General features: G+C 35.1%; 1 long non-coding RNA gene and 4 other non-coding genes across 5 annotated transcripts; 1 reads left to right on the top strand and 4 right to left on the bottom strand.

The window, feature by feature from the left end:
* The first annotated feature begins 9,271 nt into the window (after positions 1–9,271).
* LOC144430429 (uncharacterized) lies at positions 9,272–11,186 on the top strand. Its single transcript, XR_013479536.1, has 3 exons — positions 9,272–9,412; positions 9,881–10,074; positions 10,612–11,186. It is a non-coding gene; the product is annotated as an uncharacterized LOC144430429 (long non-coding RNA).
* Positions 11,187–18,346: 7,160 nt separating this feature from the next.
* Positions 18,347–18,465, bottom strand: LOC144430953 (5S ribosomal RNA). The gene has a single exon (XR_013479816.1). It is a non-coding gene; the product is annotated as a 5S ribosomal RNA (ribosomal RNA).
* A 1,308-nt stretch (positions 18,466–19,773) lies between these two features.
* LOC144430950 (5S ribosomal RNA) lies at positions 19,774–19,892 on the bottom strand. The gene has a single exon (XR_013479815.1). It is a non-coding gene; the product is annotated as a 5S ribosomal RNA (ribosomal RNA).
* Positions 19,893–21,200: 1,308 nt separating this feature from the next.
* LOC144430938 (5S ribosomal RNA) lies at positions 21,201–21,319 on the bottom strand. The gene has a single exon (XR_013479811.1). It is a non-coding gene; the product is annotated as a 5S ribosomal RNA (ribosomal RNA).
* A 1,287-nt stretch (positions 21,320–22,606) lies between these two features.
* LOC144430925 (5S ribosomal RNA) lies at positions 22,607–22,725 on the bottom strand. Its single transcript, XR_013479810.1, has one exon. It is a non-coding gene; the product is annotated as a 5S ribosomal RNA (ribosomal RNA).
* Between the last annotated feature and the right edge of the window lie 1,095 nt (positions 22,726–23,820).

Here is a 23,820-nt window from a genome sequence, read left to right as displayed (position 1 = left end):
CTCTAGTACTTGTTGGTCAATGATCATACATTCATATTATGGTGTCACAATGTAAATTGAGACCGCGTAAACTGTCGATATGCAAATATTGGAATATCGATGCAATCTAAATAGTCATTGTATGAATGAAATAAATACGTTTAGTCATTGCCCTCATTTTTAAAAGCCCTATCGACAACTGAGTATCAATTAAATAACGACGCTATTAAATCACAAACACAAGGCGACTATGCCAGGGCAATTTTTATTGTGGGTGTTAATAAACCAGCATCCAAAACTGACTCGAGATAATTTCAAGGACCAGTTTTCAAAGGTGGGTTATCACGCGAACATTATTGTGGAAAATTTGATTCTATTTATTTTTTTGAGAATTTTTAACGTTTACCACTTGCATAAAGTGGACTTAGTTTTCTACTTATGAATTTTCAAAACCCGCCCTAACGAAAATCTACCCAGGTTCGGAAACGGCTTTGATGACGTAGTAGTGAGAACTCATTTCAGAAATTAGCTCCCTCGCCATTGGCGAGTAAGGTGTTCAACCTGTTTTGGCGTTTGAATCACGTTTCTCACCGAGTAGTTTAATAAAGATTGAAACAATGATGTATTGTTAAACATAAATGCTATTGTATATAAAGTTCTGAATGTGAGGGGATCAAGCCACGGCGTTTTATGTAATGATCGTAGGCCTACCGGCCAGTCTGGATTTCATGGCCTTTTTGAACGAGAAATCGGGCGTGCAATCAGAAATTCCCGCGTGCAAATAAGAATTCCTGGCGTGCAATTATAGCTCACGACGTGCAAAACAACTGCGCTCGGGTGCAACTGACTTTGACATCAGATACCTCTCAATACATCCGCGTAAATTACCGGTATCGGATAAAAAATACGTTGAATCAGAGAAAAAATGGACTTTTGACCTTTGACCCCAAACATTATTTCTATAGTTTGTCGCTAATTTTGAGAGTGTTTGTGCGACTTTGGATACCGGTACTGTTCAGTACATCCGCGTAAAATATCGGATAAAAAATACGTTGAACCAGAGCAAAATGGACATACTTTGTCATTAATTTTGGTAGTGTTTTTACGTAGAAATAATGGATAAAAAATACGTAAAATTAGAGCAAAATGGACGTTTGACCTTTAACCCCAAACATTATTTTCATACTTTGTCACTAATTTTGGGAGTGTTTGAGCAACTTTAGATACCGGTACTGTTCAATACATTCGTGTGAAATCATTGTATGAAAAATACGCTGAATCAGAGCCGTACTTGGCCATTGGTGCGGAGGCGATCTTTTCGTCCATAACTATTCTCACGGGATTCCTATCATTCAACACGATATGGACCTTTCCCCGAGCATCGACTTCCTTGTTTACTTCGTGACATTGGCCAATCAGCAAGATGCAAAAAAGGACGTAACAATGAGAGGAATTTTTTGCGGGTCAAAGGTCGGGGAAAGGTCCATGGTCTTTTTTGCTTCGCAATATTTCGATCAGACCAAATCTTGCAAGCTGGTATTTGTCGACAATTGTGGAGTTATAATATTTTGGCATCTTTATATTACTGGATTATTGATTTTAAAACCATTTAAACCGATTTACATTGGTGAGCAATTGCAAATTTTCGGCGTGCAAAATTGATTTCGCTCGCGTGCATTTTTGCGGAGCGCTAGCGCTCTCGGGCGTGCACCTGCCATGGAATCCAGTCTGGCCTACCGGTACTGACCGCCCATCAGAAAGCTTTGAAGAACTGGTCCTAGAGTAAGTATTTACCACTTTATTTCGTTTATCGACTGTTTGATAAAATATCTAGTCAAAGCATGATGATACCCAGTCACACTTTTGTATGAACCAAATACAAATTGCAAATTTGTACATATACCAAAATAGTGATAGTCTACTACCAGATAAACGTAGAATCCCAATAATGATTCAGTTTTTTTTTTATATACAAAACACTGTTATATGTTGAACTTTACTAAACTGTCTTGTGATATTATCCTGGTCTTTTTTTTTATGTCAGTTCTATCAATTTAATTTGTATACTTTATTTTCCAGTGCACACTGCTTTTAACAACACAGTCCAGCTGTTATCGATCAACTAATGGAGATTCGTGACAACAAATTTATTGGAATGAATATAATATTTTTTTATATTGAATGGTTTGTTGTTTGTGATTTGGTGAATTTGTTTTCAGATCACAGTCAAGTGACAAATGTCAGAAAAAATGATTTTGGTGATCACTGCGTTCATTTTTCTCAATTTTATTAGACTTATGTAATTTTTGAAAAATGTGGTCACAGGTAATAATTGTACAGGATAAGATGCTTTATATTTATTTTATCCCAAAAATAGCGATTCATTTATTTGGCTGGTGGAGGCAACCTTGCAAGGATGGAGAGTTCATAATGTCTTTAATTTCCATATATCCTGGGAGATTTCTAACCGATCAAATACTTAGCGGTGTGTTACTCAGGCTTTTATAGGCATACTTCTTTTTATTAAGCTTTGGTCAACAAATATTTGTCACATTTACTGATAAAAAGAAGAAAAATGTAATGTGTAAAACACAAAACTTTTTATAACTTCTATATTGATATCTTTTCCTCAGACAAACCACGCAACGTTGAAACAAATATGTCAACGAATGATGGAGGCATCGAAATGGCAACCGTTAGTTGGGAACCTCCCGGCTTTTCAGGAGAGTCCGACGATTACGAGATTCTACAATACAATATTAAAGTGCGACAAGAAAGCCATACGATGTTTAATAAACATCTCATACACCAAACTTGCACAGAAAATTTTCTCATCAATTTGGGGAAATGTTATACTGTGCAATTGTGCATATAAAAACAGTATATGAAGAAATCAACACAGAGAAGACAAGAGAGCTACGCACAAATATATGGACACGTTAGACCAGAGCGAATCAGTCCTTACCGGTACCTTTGACGCTACCGGTACCCTCAAAAAAGTTCTGAATTTCCAGTAGCAAGAATTTTGCAGAATCAAAACGTACAGCCAGTCATGACACTGACTAAAATCCGTGTTCCCATGGATAAAAAATAATACAGCAAAACTTTAGACGAAATATCAAATTTCATAGAATTCACGCAAAATTTTGAAATAAATAAAAGTAATAGCCTTCTAGCGAGAAAATTAATCTTTAACCACTGAAAATTTCAAAGCAATTGGTCCAGTATTCGAAGAGAAAAGCGACTTTTTAAAAACGTGTCAAAGAACAAGAACAACAACAACATAATATTGAAACGATCGTTATGTCCATTTCGTGTCCAATAATTGAAGCAGATTTTAAGACTGTTTTCAATTCAATTGATTTATTCAAAGCTTTGCAGCCAGCTTTCCCCATAGTTCAATGTAGCCATATTTCATTTTCTTAGTTTGTTATTGGACACGTAGTAGACATAACGATCGTTTCAAAATTATGTTGTTATTGTTCTTGTTGTTTGACACAGAATAACACACCTAGTGGAAATATTAAAAAAACGCTTTTCTCTTCGAATACTGGAACAATTGCTTTGAAATTTTCAGTGGTTGAAGATAAAATTTTTCCCCAGAAGGCTATTACTTTTATTCATTTTAAATATTTCTGTTAGCTCTGTGAGATTTGTTTCTGTTTGCCATGACGTCATTAAACGTTCTGCGGACATCGGACGCCATTTTGTGTCCTACTGTACTGCTTCGCTTGGTGTGAATATATTTGTAGACTGTGATCTGACGGTACGGTAAACCGTACTGTACTGCGAACAGACGTGTCCATATATTTGGGCGTAGCTCTCTTGTTTCTGTAACAAACATATGTAAATGCAACTACCTATTTAATTTTTGCATTCTAGGGCCTACCGAACCAAATGTTAGAGTGAAAGTAGAGAAAGATCAAGTGCTGGTACAATGGGACAGTGCACAGGTTGCTGAACGATACGAACTTAAAATATTTGAGTCCGAGAGCAAAAAGCAAGTCGATTACCAGGAAGTCAGCAAAGCCGTGACAAAGCATACAAAACTAATTGGCGATTTTTCTCTTGGAACTTATTACACCTTCCAAGTCACTGCCCATGGTAAAGACAATCGATACACTACAAAAACTATAAACTATTTGATAGGTAAGACAAACTATTCCATTGTTTCTTCGACTATTTCAAATCACCGAACCACTGACGCCTGTGTCACTCAATCAGAGAATATCTAGCTCTGGGCATATTGGCGTGGATTATTACTCTTCTATTAGTTCTGTTTCCACTGTTGGATGATAATTTAGGAGTTGACTTAAAGTAAACTTGTGTATAAAAAAAGGTCGATTGTGTCTAAGTTCATCCTAATTCTAAGCCCAAAGCTCCTCTTCGTGTGCAATTGCTGAATCACTAAGACTCTTCTCAATGATTACCAAAACTTGTTCAAGTAATGCATAAAGTGGGTTATCATAATTTTTTCACTGCTAAACAAATGCAAATTTCTGTCATAACCTAGCATCTGACACAGGTGGTCTATTTTTGTTATCAAAATCGACTTACAATTGCATAAAAGCAATGGTTCGCCATCTTATCGATTTCTGATCTTTTTTTTTTTTTCTTCCACAAAAATTACATTCTGGAGGCGGCTCCATCCCCAGAATGGCGAAAACCTTCTTGAACAAAGGAAAGACGACGGAGTGTGTTGACCTTCGACGGACAGCTCCAGAAGAATCGATTCCTTCACATTATCTCGTAAAAGAGGCAAATACACCCGACATGACGAAAAAAGTCAATGAAACTAGCTGTACACTAGATTGATTAAAGAGTGGTCTCTCATATCAGTTCAGTATCATTGCGGTCCACAATGACTCTGAAAGTGATGGATACCGCATGAATGAGGTTACAACAGATTCAAGTTATTTTTTTTCTTTCTATTAGATGGTTTCACATATTCTCTTTGCATGAGGGTCTAGAAGGCAGACGCTATCACATAATAAATTTTTATTTTATCAAAAAAGATAATGTCGAAGGCTTTCAAAACGCCTAATTTAAATTTTGAACAGATATATCCGGATATTTAAAAAACAAGAGCTGGCAGGCAGGACAGCCTTTGTTGAAATACCTTGAAATCTGAGTCAGTAGTAAATTTATCCCTATTCCACTGTTCATCAAAAAACCACGTTTGGTAAAAAGATTGTACACTAAATGTTTTTCAGGGCCATCATATGCCTAGAATCTTCAGATGAAGCTAGATGATCAGCACCCTGATAAGGTGATCTTTTGTAAGTGGAATGAAACCCCCAATGCCACAAAGTATAAAATACAAGCAATGTCAGATGGTTTTCTACAAGAACATGTGATAAAGAATCTACAGTTCAAATTTGAAAATTTAACTCCCGACACGGAGTACAGAATATCAGTGGAAGCTGGTAATAAAAGCGGTTACGGAAAAGATTCTCAGGACAAAATTAAAACAGTTAAATCCAGTATTACTGATATTCTTTATTTTTTATTATAAATATATTTCTTATTAGTGCACACTTTATAAACTACGCACATTGTACAAAAGCGAAACTACTACTCGCACTCGCATGTTGAAAATAAGGCACTCCGTTGTGTTTGTGGCTAAATTTAACGCATTAGATAGTTTTTCAATCTAAATTGCTAATATGTTCCAATAGCCTAAAGTTCAAAATATGCCCTTCGGATTCATTCCAGTCCCCTATAACAGCTCACTTATTTGATTCGGTATAATATCAAGACGAAAATTCCACATAAGACTCCATTGCTCCGTGTACTCAATACTCAATGTTTACTCCACTGTTTTATATTTCCAAAATAATATTGGCCAGGCTTATTGGCTCTTGCCACTATTTTGGACTGATTGGTTTATTATGACAATATCATTTCCGCTTACGTATATTACAATAATTTCACTTTATTCAAAGATAACTTCCATTGAAACACAAAGTTTTAAACAGGGAGCATTATTAATGTTTGCTGGAGATGGCAGGATCGTTGGCCCGTTGTTGTCAACCTCAATGGTAACTATTGAACGTTCGCCTATTCTGAGCGGCGTTGTACTTTTTTTAATGCTTGTGTCACTGATTGTATTGTGTTTTACATACAAAAAGCTCCTCCCGGTAAAAACTTCCATTCAAAAGAATGATTCAACGTCCGACAAATAAACAGTCAAGGGTGAGAAAACGTCGTTATTGAACATGAACGACCAATAAAGTTTTCGATGAAAGATACAACAAGAGAAAAACGACTGAAAAAAACAAAAAGATTGTTTTTCTACAATCCTCAAGCCTTGAAAGGTGACAATGTAGAAGTTTTATTAATCTATCGTGATTAAAGTCATTTATCGAAGTCATTTCAAGCATATTAAATCAACTTCACAACACCCGATTTATACGGCGCACGGTTGCCGGGGAATGGTGCTCAATAATAAACTGAATCTCCACATAAATGTATGCACATTGTATTCTGATTTCACTCACGAACTTGTTTTCATCTGTTACAAACCTACATGCAGAGAGGAATGTGATACTTTAAATAGCTATGTATTGTTGTCGCTATTTTAATATTTGCTTGTTTAGTAGTCAGCTTGGTTTTAGAGCGACTGAATGTCATTTCCTTTTTCGATTTTATTGCTTCCGGTTAATGCTTTAGTCAGTATATTTTGTACGGCCCATCCACAAATTTGGAAAAGAATTCAGTGTCAATTGAACTTTGCGAATTTTAGCAATTTACTGGTGTCTAGCAAAGATTTACGAACATTAAAATCCGAAGAAATCCTTTGACACTTTGCGATCTACAATTGGTTTGCAATATTCAATATTTGTCTTTTCGTTATTAGTAAGCGCTTGAACTTTTTTTGTGATTTTAGCACAATAATTATTTTTTCAATGTTTTTGAAAATTGTCGAATTAATATAAAAAAAGAAAAAGAGATTATTTTCATAAATTATCTTATTGTATGTAAATGTCTTATCTTACTAATCATGAAATGGACATTGAAATAAAATTAAATCACTAAGGGCTGAGAATATTGAAAACTATTTTGATAATTTAATTATAAGAGTTGGGCCTATCTATTTACTATTGTATGTTAGGGGTTTTTATTTTCATGCCGCTAATATACAAGGCGCGTAAAGATTTGTGTAAGATACATCGACTTCCTTAGATAAATTTCAATTTGAAAAAGTAATCAAATTCGGTTAGAAAGCGGTTGTTTAGCCTCATTCGAAAAAAATCGTGTTAAGTCAATTGAAACCGTTTCATCATATTATAAATTATTGTGAAACATGGTTTGATAAAGTTAATACCATGTTTGAACGTTTGTTATTTGTTTGAGTGGTTGGCTCTTGACTTAAAATACAACGGCTCTGGACTGAAAATAAAGTGGTTTTTGGCTTAAAATAAAACAGCACTGAGTCGAAAATAAAATGGCTCATAGCTTAAAATAAAAAGGATCTTGAGTTTAAAATGAAATTTTCCACACATTACCTTAAGTGAAAATGAGTTTATCTGTGCCCGATTTTAGAAAATTCATGCTCGACTATATCCGGAACGTGAGCGCTGCATTGAAGTATTATTACAGTATCGAATTTACATCAAACTTCTGCATAGAAACGTTTCATGGGAATGAATATCCATGCAACTCTGAGTTCGTTTTGAGTAACATATAACAACTACTCAATCGTGAGACAGAAAATAAATAAAAAAAGAAATAAATCATGTGAAACGACATTTGTTAGAATGGTGGTGGGAAAATGCTTTGAGCAATATCAACACAAACGCCTTAATTGTAATAAAATTTTATTTTAGCCGAGTGGAAAATTAATAAGTAGACAGAGTTCAGTACTTATAGACTACTCGCTGTGTGGTACAGCCCACGGACCACTTATCGATTACAACCTGCTCTATCGCCGCGTTCGAGCATCTTTTACGTTAGATCGCTTTGCTATCTCCACATCACACTCAAGCTTTTCATTTTTGAGAGAAGTTTTCAAATTTTAGTGCCATCTGCATTCGAATTGAGAACACCAGAGAAATATCAAACCACGGGTGAGGACTCTTAAATATTCCTATAATTAGAGTTATATATATATATATATATATCGGATATCATATCTCGGATCAGAAGCCTATTGATTTTGGATGAATTATGTCGTATAATTAGCGAGTTATTAATTAATTAGTGATTGGTCACGAGGTGTTTCTATGGAGTAAGAGCGGATGAATCGAAACCGCCTATGGAGTAAGAAAGCGAGAGATTCTTTAAACGCGCTGAGTGTGTGTGTGCGATTCGCAAGTTCCCGCGCTAGTGAGTCAGAGCGAAGGATACACACCGCTAGATCGTATCTCGTGATTAATCTTCAAGCATCGTCCACAGACCTCTTGTAACTTTGACGTCGTCGCGATGCGCAAGTTTCCTTCGAGAAATTTTTAACGCTCTTGAGTCAGAGCGAATGATACACGCCGCGAGGTTGGTTCCATTACATTTGAACCCAGCACATTTGAACCCGCGTACATTTAAACCCACGTACATTTGAACCCACAACAATTGCACCTGCATACTATTGTACCTATGAGAATATTTTGTTTTGCGGATATTTGAACCCATACTAACCGTAACCCATGGGTTTTAGCACCCGCATATAGATTGAACCCGCGGTTATACACATGGGTTCAAATGTACGTGGGTTAAAATGTACGTGGGTTCAAATGTACGGTAACCCGCGAGATTACCTATAATTACTCTTTAAGCAATGTCCATATCCGTCTATCAGGTTTGGGGTTGCAGAATTCCTCACAAAAATATCGCTAGGCCGTGTTTGAATAGCCGTTGCGCCGTTGTATTTGACATAAAATATAGGATTGGTAAATAGGCTATTGGCTGAAAACTAATAATCGAAACAATCCAGTTCGAAAGCGTGGACTTTATGGCGAAGGAAGCTTTAACAGACCAGTTTTTACGGAAACCACCCAGCGGCGGCAAGGAGTCCAAGCAATCCTCTCGCACATAACCATCCTAAATAGGATTCGAACCCACGCAAGGTAATCAGAGGTGCGGTGGCGAGTGTCTACGTTTAGCACGATGTGCATGCAACACGTTGAGCAGCCGAACAGCTGCCTTTATTCCCAGAGGTGGCCTTGCGGTGCCTTATTAAATAGTATTCTTGCAATTTATTTCGAAAACGATAGAGCTGTCTGCTGAAAAACGCATGACAGAGTAACTTTGTAGCCTCGTAGCAGTCGTAGGCAGTATTGAAGTCGATTCGTATTGTCACACTTAGGATTTGCAAATTTGAAACATTTACGGAGTTGTTGTGAGCAGCCGGAATAGCAGAAGGTGGCCAGCAATACTAAAAGCAAACTGCATATGATAATCATATATATAACGAGAAGAAACAAATGGAAATTGTACAGTAAGTTAACTACCTAATTTTGTAGCCTACAACCCAAGTTTGCAAAGACAAATCTTTAAATCAGACGGTGTTGCGATTGGAGTATTTTTAGAGGAGGGGGTGACGTAGGTTTACTCGTATGTCTCTCACGTCGCATCTTTGAATTTAACAATAAAAACGCATTTGAGATTTCGAATACACAATTTCAATGTATTTCAGCTAGAAATGCAATGTCGAAACATAATATTTAAATCCTGATGGCTGTAAACACTTACAAAAATTTTTTTGGAAATTATATATGGTGATTGGTGACATCTGATTGATAAGATATATTTATAAATGTAGAAATACTAAGGATTCACAAATGAAATATTAGTTTGTAGAAATACCTAAATGCCAGAGTCTCATACCTAAGCAGGACTGGATGGTTAGAATAATGAAACGTGGCCAATTCCAAATGCCTTATGTATGCATCCGTATTTTATTCAGAACAAGGACAACTGAGATTGCTGCAGGTGAGATTGGACAGATGAATATTCCGCAGGCAGCTGAGCAACAGAATGTAGGTCCACGGCAGGCAACTGACAACTTTCCTTCACAAAATACTGCTGAAAGTGTCGATGCTTCGGATTTGTCACCAAGAAATACCGAGTCTTCTCAAAGAGGAGCAAGAAAGAAGAAAGGTCAGTTACACAACTTATAGGACAACACCTTGCATTATAGCGGTTGTCACTTTTCGTGAAACAGCAATATATATTGCCTGTTTTACCTTCCAGTCGATATTTGAACCTCTGGCCCCTAAATGTTTACGAGTATTATTAACTTGGCGTTTGCACTCACTAACACCTCACTGACATTTACGAAAACAGCTGGCTGTATTTGTTCAGTTTTGTAGAGACAGGCCAAATCAAAGGCTTGTTAAATTTTCGCTGAATGGTGGCCGTCTTCGTCCGACTGTTTGGATAATTAGCGATATGGCATATTAGATATATATAACTTCCCATTTTTATATATTAAACAGATGTTATGACTGCGTTTATTTTTGAAATACCATATTTTTGTCATGATGTAAAATTTTTCAGTAATGATAGAATAGATATATATCAATTGAAATTATCCACTGAAGTTTGAAATTTTTCGATTAACAATATCATAAAATATTCCCATCCTAAGTCTTTAAATATTGCTTGAACTTTTTTCGTGTTTCCTGATTTTTACAGAACGGCAAACTCCTGCTGACAACTGGTAAACCAACATCTCTTCTCTTGGGGGTGTGGCACCAAAATTATCCACTGTCAGGTGTTTGGTTCACAAATGTTGTTATTTTCGAGCATCTGGTCTCAAATCCGTACAATGGTATCATGAATATTTTACCAACATGGCCATACAACGGAGTTATATGTGAAATGTGAAAACAGATAGATTTTTAGGTCACTCACAACCCTTGTTTTATAATTTATAGCGTGGATAATTTTAAGCGTGGACGATGCTTCAGAGCAGAACATTTTGATTTATTTTGTCACTTTTTACTTGAAATCAAAATTATTTCTATCATTGATATTTGTAAGATCATTTACCAAAGAATTTTGGCAATTTAAGATTGCTAATCTCTGTACTATTTGTCTATATTTTAATGCGTTTAGCATCCTATAAAAATGTATACTTCTGGAAATTTAATTATTATCAGTTTTCGAAAATAATTGTGACCTTACACACTGAAAAATACTGCAAATATTTTCTTGACTTTAATAATTTCCAGCGTTGATTTTGACTGGAATTTTTTAGTTATTTCTAGGTCATTTCATGCAGTCATCCTGATACCTGAATTACCTAATAAAAGGTTATATAAAGAAAAACTTGCAGATGAAATCAAGAAATTATCAATAAAATAATTAGACAATCAAATCAATATCATTGTGAGAGTTAATCAAAAAATCCTCCAGTGAAAATTCGCCAAGTTTGATTTTTTATTGCAATCCCCATGGATCAAAAAATACCAAGCAATATTAAAATTGCATTCCCTTACTTTTATCATGATTGTGTATTTAACTTATTAGTTTCTCTTGTATAATTTTTTCTAAATTGAATTAATTTTGTCACTTACTATATTATATTTTAAATGTTACTTAGATAAACGCTGTTTTTTAATTTGTAATTGCGATACTTGGTCACCTAAATTAGGCAATTTCTTGGTAAAATATGTTGATAAAGAAATCAAGAAGTCGTTGAAAGGAAATGAAAATATTTGGAGCTTTTTTTCAAAATTAGGTTTCCTACCGTCGTCAAAGTTTAAATCGGACAAGGATATTTTCGTCACTTCGCGTCAGAAGTCACCAAACGACAATTATATTGTCCTACCATAACGCAGCAGTCCTAAACTGCAGTTATACTTGTTGGGGTGCACGTCGCACATCCTTGTTCTAGGGCAGTAAGATCTTGAACATGTATCCCGTCTCTGTTATACTGTTTAATTCTTATGCAGTTATTGTTACATTTTTGAGGCAAATAAACATACATACGTGTGCGAAATTGCATCCATTTACAAATAAAGCCCACATAAACACAATCGACTTGATGAGATGATTTTAGTCGTCGGGATTCAAACAAATGAATTTTCTGTTCATGTGATTGAATTTTTTTAGAAATATATCAAAAAGTGATCTCGATTACTACCCAATTTTTTTTATATTTCGTACATCGTGACCAGTAATTTATTTATCGAACAATGTGATATCGAAGACCGCATAATCGATATTAACGATCAATTAGTTTCAAAGTGAAGATGTTGTTAATTTGTTATTATGTTAGAGGAAATTAACGATAGAAGTATGGATCCTCATTCAATTTTGTTATCGTTACACAATTAGTTTGTAGTTTTGTATTACCGCCACAACTTGTGAGTGTGAAATATACGATTTACGTTTCAATAATTGTTTATCTTGAAATGAACCAATTGAACTATTTACCTTTATACTGTGAGATTTGTGAGCAACAACTATTTACTAGAATATCGGTCAGAAACCGAAGACTTATCGATCGAAGATTAGGGGATCCCCCAAAACAGTGGTCTTACTCCATAGTGACACCGTGTGTCCCATCACTAATTAATTAATAACTCGCTAATTATGAGACATAATCCATCCAAAATCGATAGGCTTCTGATCCGAGCTATGATGAATGCACATGCAAAATTTGGAGCAGATTCAACCTTGCTTTCGTGAGATATCGCGTGAATCTAACAGACAGGCGGACAAACAAACAAACAGACAAATACCTATCAACATACTTACCGATCTTAAGATCGATAAGTAATGAATTAACAAGAACATTCAGTTTTATTTTATTATGCTCACACAGTATTGTATAAAATACCTTGGATATCGCTTAATTTCTTTTACTATGAAGATTCATGAATAGTCAAATATCGTGATCGGACAAAATAGGTCTTATATATTACTCAGTGATATATCTGGGTGCAAATATCCCTTGTCTTCAACTGAACCCAATGCATATATGTAGTCGGATAGAGCACAGTGTTATTTCCTGGTTCTACTGAGTACTCGCATTTTCAATTTTCAAATCACCAAAATTGTACCCGCATAAACTAACTATTTTCAGCACACCAAACTTGGTCAATAGTAATACTCAGATGATACTGAAATAGAAAATATTACATATTGAAAAAGGCCTGCACCTTTTGTTGGTCCACATACCTGGTAGTTTCATTTAGAGCATTTTGAAAAAGTAGTTTATTGCTGCGCTAATGTAAAAGCCAATAAAAATGTTTTCGTCTGCGTTCGCTCTGATCTTATATTTTGGAAGTGCAATCGCAGGTAAGAATTCTGATATTTTACACTTTGCAAGCTAAGATAAAATTGAACTAAGATACAAAATTGAGTGTTTTTGCAAACGTAGACATAATCGAACACTTCTCGCGGAGCATTGCGATCTTCCCATACAAGTCATCTCTCGGAGGTTAACGTAACAGACATGAAACCGGATATACATAAAAGAGCTCAGAACACATAAAAGAGATCAGAACTACCCTATTGGACATAAAATGTGAATCCTGTTCATTATAATGGGCGTGAGGCATTGAAGTCGGACGTCCATCATTATCTATTTAAAAAGGGCACATTTTGTCAATGTGATATGTTTTGTCGTCGTTTATACTCAACAAGTTAAGATATAATCAGCACCCGTAATCAACTTGCATCGCATGTTGGCAACACTAGAATCAACGTTACGCAACGGCTATGAGAACAGATATATTTGAAGATTCTGATATTAATTAAAATGAGAAACGGGTTGCTTACAAAATTTGCAGGATGTTATTTTGTTTTGTTTTTATTTGTCTTAGTCAGAGTTTCATTAAGACAACTTTAGAGTCGAAACTAATAAATTTTGAACAAATTAAATTCTGTATTTGCAGTTGAAATATCGATGAATTTCAACTCAACGGTGATTCAGACAGCACATCTTGTGGCAACGGAAAGACAATCACGGTGTCGGTGGGTCAACTTTTTAGCAAGTGATATTTTATTGATAACACATTCATATTAAAACTATTTTCATTTCATTCAACAGGCATCAAGCGAAGATGGTGAGTAATGGATTGATTTAGATATTGAATAATCGATGCTTCAGATATGATAGTTCGAAAGCATTAGCATGATTAGAGGAGTTTTAAGTACAAGATCCCCAATGGATAAACTGTTTTCAAAAATGTCATACAACTGTTGTCCTAATTAAACAATATTGAATTTCTAGATTGGTAATTTTACTGCATTGGTTTGTCGAGTCAAAATACATCAACCTTTGGTATTCATAAAGCTGACAAACATTTCTAAAAAATCATGCCAAACTTGATTTGCTATTACAGAATAAAAGTAAGAAAAACGGAAATCTCGTGTCAGTTTTATTAGCAGTTTTTTCACTAACTATTTTCACTTCGTCACTAACTATGACGAAACCTCTACAACTAATGACGTCATCATTTTTGCCAATGAAGACTACATTACAACAACCGGTCTACCCACTACCGAAGGCAAGATCGACCACGACGTATTTTTAGAAAATGAAGTAACAACTGAATTCGATACCAGAACAATAACATCCGCAGTGCTATCTGAATTCGAGTTGACAACACCAGAGAAGTATAAAACCACAGGAAATAATGTCCTCAATTATCGAGAAAGAAAGTTTGTTGTGTATATAAAAACAGAACGGATTAAGTACTGTTTTGAATCAGATAATTAACGATATTTATATTACGTAAATGGGCCTTTCCCATTTCGACAATGATAGCAAATGCAGTAACTGCAAGGTCACATATAAAACGTACATATTTACAGAACGCGTTTAGTGCATAACTTAGTGCATTAGTGGTGCATAGCAAATTAGCATTCAAATATTTGCTAGAGTGCTTCAAATTTAATTTTCTATACAGGTGATAAAATTTTCCTAACTGCCGAAGCACTTATTGACACCAGCTATGACGATCTATCTACGACCGAGTTTAATCAACGTGAAACTACTGTAGAACCAACTACAATCACAGAGACAACTTTCCCTGAAACAACCGATATACAAGGTATTATCTACCTTATTTTAAACCTCATCTTAAGATTGTGTTGTAAATATTCTAAGGTAACAATGGTAACAAATGTCGGATATCGGTACGCATACTTCGGGAGTACCCAAATTAGTACTTATCCAGTTGAAGTTAGGAATAATTTGAAAATTTGAATTGCCAGCGGTTCGAGGGTTAATCAAATACTTGATATAGTAAAATTATAAAGAACAAAAAATGCTTAATTTTAACTCATTAAATGAAAAGCTAGCATTTCGCTATTTCCTAATCATAACGTGGTAACATATTAAATAATAGGCCTACTTGTGCCCAACGGATTATTGAAGTGGGTGGCGTTGCTTGATAGCCATGACTGTTATATTGCGTCTCCCTCCGAGCTAAATAAATTATTTTTATTCTACTCATGTTCGCATTGTTTGTACACTTTCGTATTTTCGAAATGTGAAAAAATAAACTAATCACTGACAGATTGGAAATTGTTGATTGAATGTGATCATTCCATTTCAGAACCCTGTAACATCACTTACAATTCGAAACGCTTTTAAGTGATTTTATATCCCAAAATAAACGTCACCTTCAGTGATGCTGAATCACTTTGCAGGAATAAAATGGATAATATTTATGACGTCACACACTACAACCTACTAAAAACTTGTTTACACTCAATGATTCCTGAGGGAATGAGAGGAATACACGTTTGGACTGGTATGACATACAAAGTGAGTGTTATATTGAAGTCATGATGATTGCATTTATTGGACATGTAGCGGACCTATGGATAGGTTATTATTATTTTGTTGTTGTTCTTTGCATTACTTTCGTTCTATCGGTATGATATGAAAAAAATCGCTTTTCGCCGTGATTACCGGACCGATTGCTTCGAAAATTTCAGCAGATGAAGTTTGTATTTTTCGCTAGAAGGCTATTACTTTTATTTATTCCTAAGTTTTCTATTAATCGTATGAGATTTGATATTTCATCAAAAATTTCGCTGTGATAATTTTTACTCATGAGAACACTCGTTTTAATTTATTTCAAACAGTTCCGCGAACCAATATCAAGCCGTTCGATTAGGGATACCAACCGTCCCGGAATGACCGGAATTGACATCTGGCGTCCCTTGTCCCGGTCTGGGCTACGGATGTCCCGGAATTTACTGACAACCAAGGCGTTCTAAAATAAAAGGCCATGTAAGCGTGTCAGTATTATGAATGCGCCTTGGACCAACAGTAGAAACAAACTCAACTTTGATTTTGTCAAATATATTCATCTAACAAACTGTGAAAAGCATTATATATATGTTGAAACGATAGATATTAGTTAGATAAACACCCCTTGCGTATAAGCGCCTTTTCGAAGCAAAACAGTAAAAAAAATTAAGGAAATATAGCCAGATGTATTCTATTCGTAGAATGCCATTTTGTAACACATTAAAAGCGTTCACTTTAAAAGTTGAGGATTGATTTAAATTATTAATATTCTAATTTTTATCATTTGCGTTGGCTTTCATATTACTTATCAACGTTTGTAAATTCACCGTCACAATATTAAGCGAACGGTAATATTATTATCGATACCGGGATGTAGATATTTATTAAGACAATACCTTAATTAACTTTGCTATGCATTTCTATGTTGTCTATGTTACTTTACAGACAAACCTCGCAAAGCTGTGATTGCGTCTATCCCGAATGTTGATTTGAAATAGTGACTAAATAATTCGGCGGTAGAGGCATTTCTGCATGTCCATATGACAAGATGGCGTTAATAAACAGCGCTTCTTGAATAATAATTTACATATGCCACCTAATGCTGAAATAAATTGCGCTTTTGTACTTATGTGCCCAATGGCTGGCCAGGCGCTAATTATAACAACTCTTTCAAGTTCGACGTTTTCTTTCAACAAACCTCGCGATCGTTATAGCTGATATCCTTACCGAGTAATTCACAATTTTTTTTAAGGAATTTGCAAATTCACTTTTACTTCTCTTGACGATTTTGTTAATGTCACGCCCTATTTATTAGTGCAAAAATGCTCAAAATATAACGAATGTAATCATTTCCGATGATACAACAATTCGTTTACGAGACAGTGCGCGTTGTTACATCGAAATTCACGATTGATTTTACGTCCTACTCCAATTCACGATTTCTACACTACACCCGCCATGCATGCCCGAGTAAAATGTTTATATTTTCGAAACATTCCTTGGTCAAGAATGAAAGGGATCACTGAAGAAATATTCGAAAGTACATTAAAAGAACTATTACCTGCCATTTCTTTTCTGATCATAGCTTGTTCGTGTTATACTATGCATGGTTTCAGGCGAAAGTTATTTCAACTTTTAATTTTCGTTAAACAAATTTATGTTTGGTTCCTGCATGAAACGGCTAATCACATGCCGCCAATCATACAGAGTTTAAAATCTGGGATATTTATTTTAATTTAATTTGACATTTCTGAATTTAGGGAACGGTTTCGGTACCTTTTTTTGCAAACTAAGGAATTGAAATGAACGATTGAAAAGGAAAGAAAACAAATAACACCACAACGCAAAGACGATTTTTCAAATTTGTCGCTTTTGTCTGTTAGCGTGCGCTGTAGGTGAATTCTCGCGCCGAATCACGATCGATTCAGAGACGTTCTGTGTCCAAGTGAAGCGGCGCAGATCACGTGGTACCCGATATTCGAATAGTAAAATGCCATTCGAATAATTTAATATTCGATTCGCTATTCGAATATTTTGCCCAGCCCTACATACAATTTTATTTATCTTGCAAACATAATCAAGCATTATATTATATGATTATTATATAGTTTCTAACTAATACCCTGCGTTTTGGCTCATAATACAATGCTTGTTTTTGCTCGTAAGATGAATGAGGATGGACACATATTGAATAAATAGCAGGTGTAAAAATAAAATGCAATTCCGAAAAGTTGTATTTGATAATAGAACGAAAAAATAGTAGTTCTGCTATACTACCGTATAATAAGAAAGTTATATAAGAAGGGGGACACAGCACAGTTTCAATAACCATTCCAAATTTTGTGCCCAAACATTAAGAAAATAATAAGGGCCTTACAAATTAAGAGAATGTGGAATAATTTATTCTAATTAGTAGAATGTTTTTAAGAAATATATTCATCTAACAAACTGTGAAAAGCATTATAATATGTTAAAACGATAGACATCAGTTAAATAAACACCCCTTGCGTATAGCGCCTTTTCGGAGCTAAACAGAAAAAAAATAAGGGACTATAACCAGATGTATTATATTCGTTGAATGCCATTCTGTAACCTTTAAAAAGCGTTTACTTTAAAAGTTATTGAATAAATAAAATTACTTTGAAGGCAAAAAGCCTACGGCACCCGGTATTCCCAGCCGGTCACCCATGCAAGTACTAACCGAGCCCGACGTTGCTTAACTTCCGAGATCGAACGAGATCGGGTGTATTCAACGTGGTATGGTCGTAGGCGAATATAGGCATCTCTATTCGGTGTTTTATATTGAAGGGCTGTTCGAAACGAGAGTTAAATCAAGCGAGACATCTATGATTGTTGCGCAACATTGGCGAGTTGGGAACTCATCAGTTATATATTAGATCTCGTTTTGTAAATTTAGTCTCGGCGTAATAATTCTGCAATTCCATCGGTCCACTAATAAAAAATTTGCATTATTATTAACAAGGAAATCTGAAGCAAGCACGAAAAATTCATGAAGCTCAAGAATATCCATAAGAATACTTATTGCATGATAATTTTGTTCGGTTGATTCGCCACATTGTGGAGTTTTGAACCACAGGATATTGAATTTACCAGAGAAGTATCATCTGCAAACAGTGTTAAATAAAATGCAGATGCCAAAGGTAGATCGTTTATTTAGCATAAAAATGACAGCAGGCCAATCGAGGAACCCTGGGACACATCAGATCTGCCTTTAAATATTCGAATCATGCTTAGATCCTTTTTATAGAGTGGTATCCCTTGGCAATTTTCAGTATATCTGGTTACACAAGATCTGTGAAACTCTGATTAAAAAAGTGGATAGAGTTGGCGAAAGAACAAGCATTTTCAAACATTTTAACTGAAATATCATCACTACCTACAGCTTTGTTAGCATTTATCTAATTGTATTTCAATTTCCAGTGGTGTGGTAATATGAAAACACACCATACAATTTTATTTTATTACCTTGCAAACAAAATCAAGCATTCTATTATATGGTTATTATATAGTTTCTAAGTAATATCCTGCGTTTTGGCTCATAATTCAATGCATGTTTTTGTTCGAAAGATGAATAAGGATGGACACATATTGAATAAATAGTAGGTGTAAAAGGCAAGTGCAATGCCGAAAAGTTGTATTTGATAATAGAACGAAAAAATAGTAGTTCTGCTATACTACCGTATAATTAGAAAGTTATATATGGATGGGGACTCAGCACACTTTCAATAACCTTTCCAAATTTTATGCCCATAGATTAGGAAAATAATAAGGGCCTTACAAATCAAGGGAATGTGGGAAAATTCATTCTAATTAATAGAATGTCTTTAAGAAATATACTCATCTAACAAACTGTGAAAAGCATTATATATATGTTAAAACGACAGATATCAGTTAGATAAACACCCCTTGCGTATGGCGCCTTTTCGAAGCAAAACAGAAAAAAAAAATTAAGGGACTATAGCCAGATGTATTATATTTGTTGAATGCCATTTTGTAACACATTAAAAAGCGTTTACTTCAAAGGTTATTGAATAAATAAAATTACTTTGAAAGCGAAAAGCCTACGGCACCCGGTATTCCCAGCCGGTCACCCATGCAAGTACTAACCGAGCCCGACGTTGCTTAACTTCCGAGATCGAACGAGATCGGGTGTATTCAACGTGGTATGGTCGTAGGCGAATATAGGCATTTCTATTCGGTCTTTTATATTGAAGGGCTGTTCGAAACGAGAGTTAAATCAAGCGAGACATCTATGATTGTTGCGCAACATTGGCCAGCTGGGAACTCATCAGTTATTTATTAGATCTCGTTTTGTAAATTTAGTCTCGGCGTATTAATTCTGCAATTCCATCGGTCCACTAATAAAAAATTTGCATTATTGTGAACAAGGAAATCTGAAGCAAGCACGAAAAATCCATGAAGCTCAAGAATATCCATAAGAATACTTATTGCATGATAATTTTGTTCGGTTGATTCGCCACATTGTGGAGTTTTGAACCACAGGATATTGAATTTACCAGAGAAGTATCATCTGCAAACAGTGTTAAATAAAATGCAGATGCCAAAGGTAGATCGTTTATTTAGCATAAAAATGACAGCAGGCCAATCGAGGAACCCTGGGACACATCAGATCTGCCTTTAAATATTCGAATCATGCTTAGATCCTTTTTATAGAGTGGTATCCCTTGGCAATTTTCAGTATATCTGGTTACACAAGATCTGTGAAACTCTGATTAAAAAAGTGGATAAAGTTGGCGAAAGAACAAGCATTTTCAAACATTTTAACTGAAATATCATCACTACCTACAGCTTTGTTAGCATTTATCTAATTGTATTTCAATTTCCAGTGGTGTGGTAATATGAAAACACACCATACAATTTTATTTTATTACCTTGCAAACAAAATCAAGCATTATATTATATGGTTATTATATAGTTTCTAAGTAATATCCTGCGTTTTGGCTCATAATTCAATGCATGTTTTTGTTCGAAAGATGAATAAGGATGGACACATATTGAATAAATAGTAGGTGTAAAAGGCAAATGCAATGCCGAAAAGTTGTATTTGATAATAGAACGAAAAAATAGTAGTTCTGCTATACTACCGTATAATTAGAAAGTTATATATGGATGGGGACTCAGCACACTTTCAATAACCTTTCCAAATTTTATGCCCATAGATTAGGAAAATAATAAGGGCCTTACAAATCAAGGGAATGTGGAAAAATTCATTCTAATTAATAGAATGTCTTTAAGAAATATACTCATCTAACAAACTGTGAAAAGCATTATATATATGTTTGAACGACAGATATCAGTTAGATAAACACCCCTTGCGTATGGCGCCTTTTCGAAGCAAAACAGAAAAAAAAAATTAAGGGACTATAGCCAGATGTATTATATTTGTTGAATGCCATTTTGTAACACATTAAAAAGCGTTTACTTCAAAGGTTATTGAATAAATAAAATTACTTTGAAAGCGAAAAGCCTACGGCACCCGGTATTCCCAGCCGGTCACCCATGCAAGTACTAACCGAGCCCGACGTTGCTTAACTTCCGAGATCGAACGAGATCGGGTGTATTCAACGTGGTATGGTCGTAGGCGAATATAGGCATTTCTATTCGGTCTTTTATATTGAAGGGCTGTTCGAAACGAGAGTTAAATCAAGCGAGACATCTATGATTGTTGCGCAACATTGGCGAGCTGGGAAGTCATCAGTTATTTATTAGATCTCGTTTTGTAAATTTAGTCTCGGCGTATTAATTCTGCAATTCCATCGGTCCACTAATAAAAAATTTGCATTATTGTGAACAAGGAAATCTGAAGCAAGCACGAAAAATCCATGAAGCTCAAGAATATCCATAAGAATACTTATTGCATGATAATTTTGTTCGGTTGATTCGCCCATTGTGGAGTTCTGAACCGCAGGATATTGATTTTACCAGAGAAGTATCAACTCCAAACAGGGCTGAATAAAATGCAGATGCCAAAGGCAGATCGTTTATGTAACATAAAAATGACAGCAGGCCAATAGTGGAACCCTGGGGCACATCAGATCTGCCTTTAATTATTCGAATCATGCTTAGATCCCTTTTATAGACTGGTATCACCTTGGCTATTTTCTGTATATCTGGGTACACAAGATCTGTGAAACTCTGATTAAAAGAGTGGATAGAGTTGGCGGAACAACAAGCATTTTTAAACATTTTAACTGATATATCATCACTACCTACAGCTTTGTTAGCATCTATCTATTTGTTTTTCAATTTCCAGTGTTGTGGTAATATGAAAACACACCATACAATTTTATTTATCTTGCAAACAAAATCAAGCATTATATTATATGGTTATTATATAGTTCCTAACTAATACTCTGCGTTTTGGCTCATAATTCAATGCTTGTTTTTGTTCGTAAGATGAATAAGGATGGACACATATTGAATAAATGGCAGGTGTAAAAAGCAAATGCAATGCCGAAAAGTTGTATTTGATAATAGAACGAAAAAATAGTAGTTCTGCTATACTACCGTATAATTAGAAAGTTATATGTGGAGGGGGACTCAGCACACTTTCAATAACCATTACAAATTTTATGCCCATAGCTTAGGAAAATAATAAGGGCCTTACAAATCAAGGGAATGTGGAAGAATTTGTTCTTAAGAAATATTTTCATCTAACAAACTGTGAAAAGCATTATATATATGTTTGAACGACAGATATCAGTTAGATAAACACCCCTTGCGTATGGCGCCTTTTCGAAGCAAAACAGAAAAAAAAAATTAAGGGACTATAGCCAGATGTATTATATTTGTTGAATGCCATTTTGTAACACATTAAAAAGCGTTTACTTCAAAGGTTATTGAATAAATAAAATTACTTTGAAAGCGAAAAGCCTACGGCACCCGGTATTCCCAGCCGGTCACCCATGCAAGTACTAACCGAGCCCGACGTTGCTTAACTTCCGAGATCGAACGAGATCGGGTGTATTCAACGTGGTATGGTCGTAGGCGAATATAGGCATTTCTATTCGGTCTTTTATATTGAAGGGCTGTTCGAAACGAGAGTTAAATCAAGCGAGACATCTATGATTGTTGCGCAACATTGGCGAGCTGGGAAGTCATCAGTTATTTATTAGATCTCGTTTTGTAAATTTAGTCTCGGCGTATTAATTCTGCAATTCCATCGGTCCACTAATAAAAAATTTGCATTATTGTGAACAAGGAAATCTGAAGCAAGCACGAAAAATCCATGAAGCTCAAGAATATCCATAAGAATACTTATTGCATGATAATTTTGTTCGGTTGATTCGCCCATTGTGGAGTTCTGAACCGCAGGATATTGATTTTACCAGAGAAGTATCAACTCCAAACAGGGCTGAATAAAATGCAGATGCCAAAGGCAGATCGTTTATGTAACATAAAAATGACAGCAGGCCAATAGTGGAACCCTGGGGCACATCAGATCTGCCTTTAATTATTCGAATCATGCTTAGATCCCTTTTATAGACTGGTATCACCTTGGCTATTTTCTGTATATCTGGGTACACAAGATCTGTGAAACTCTGATTAAAAGAGTGGATAGAGTTGGCGGAACAACAAGCATTTTTAAACATTTTAACTGATATATCATCACTACCTACAGCTTTGTTAGCATCTATCTATTTGTTTTTCAATTTCCAGTGTTGTGGTAATATGAAAACACACCATACAATTTTATTTATCTTGCAAACAAAATCAAGCATTATATTATATGGTTATTATATAGTTCCTAACTAATACTCTGCGTTTTGGCTCATAATTCAATGCTTGTTTTTGTTCGTAAGATGAATAAGGATGGACACATATTGAATAAATGGCAGGTGTAAAAAGCAAATGCAATGCCGAAAAGTTGTATTTGATAATAGAACGAAAAAATAGTAGTTCTGCTATACTACCGTATAATTAGAAAGTTATATGTGGAGGGGGACTCAGCACACTTTCAATAACCATTACAAATTTTATGCCCATAGCTTAGGAAAATAATAAGGGCCTTACAAATCAAGGGAATGTGGAAGAATTTGTTCTTAAGAAATATTTTCATCTAACAAACTGTGAAAAGCATTTTA

The sequence above is a fragment of the Styela clava genome, chromosome 12 (assembly GCF_964204865.1).
Source record: "Styela clava chromosome 12, kaStyClav1.hap1.2, whole genome shotgun sequence".
In the NCBI taxonomy this organism is placed as follows: Eukaryota; Metazoa; Chordata; class Ascidiacea; order Stolidobranchia; family Styelidae; genus Styela; species Styela clava.
Note: the sequence above shows the minus strand (reverse complement) of the source record. Positions and strands in the feature narration are given on the sequence as shown.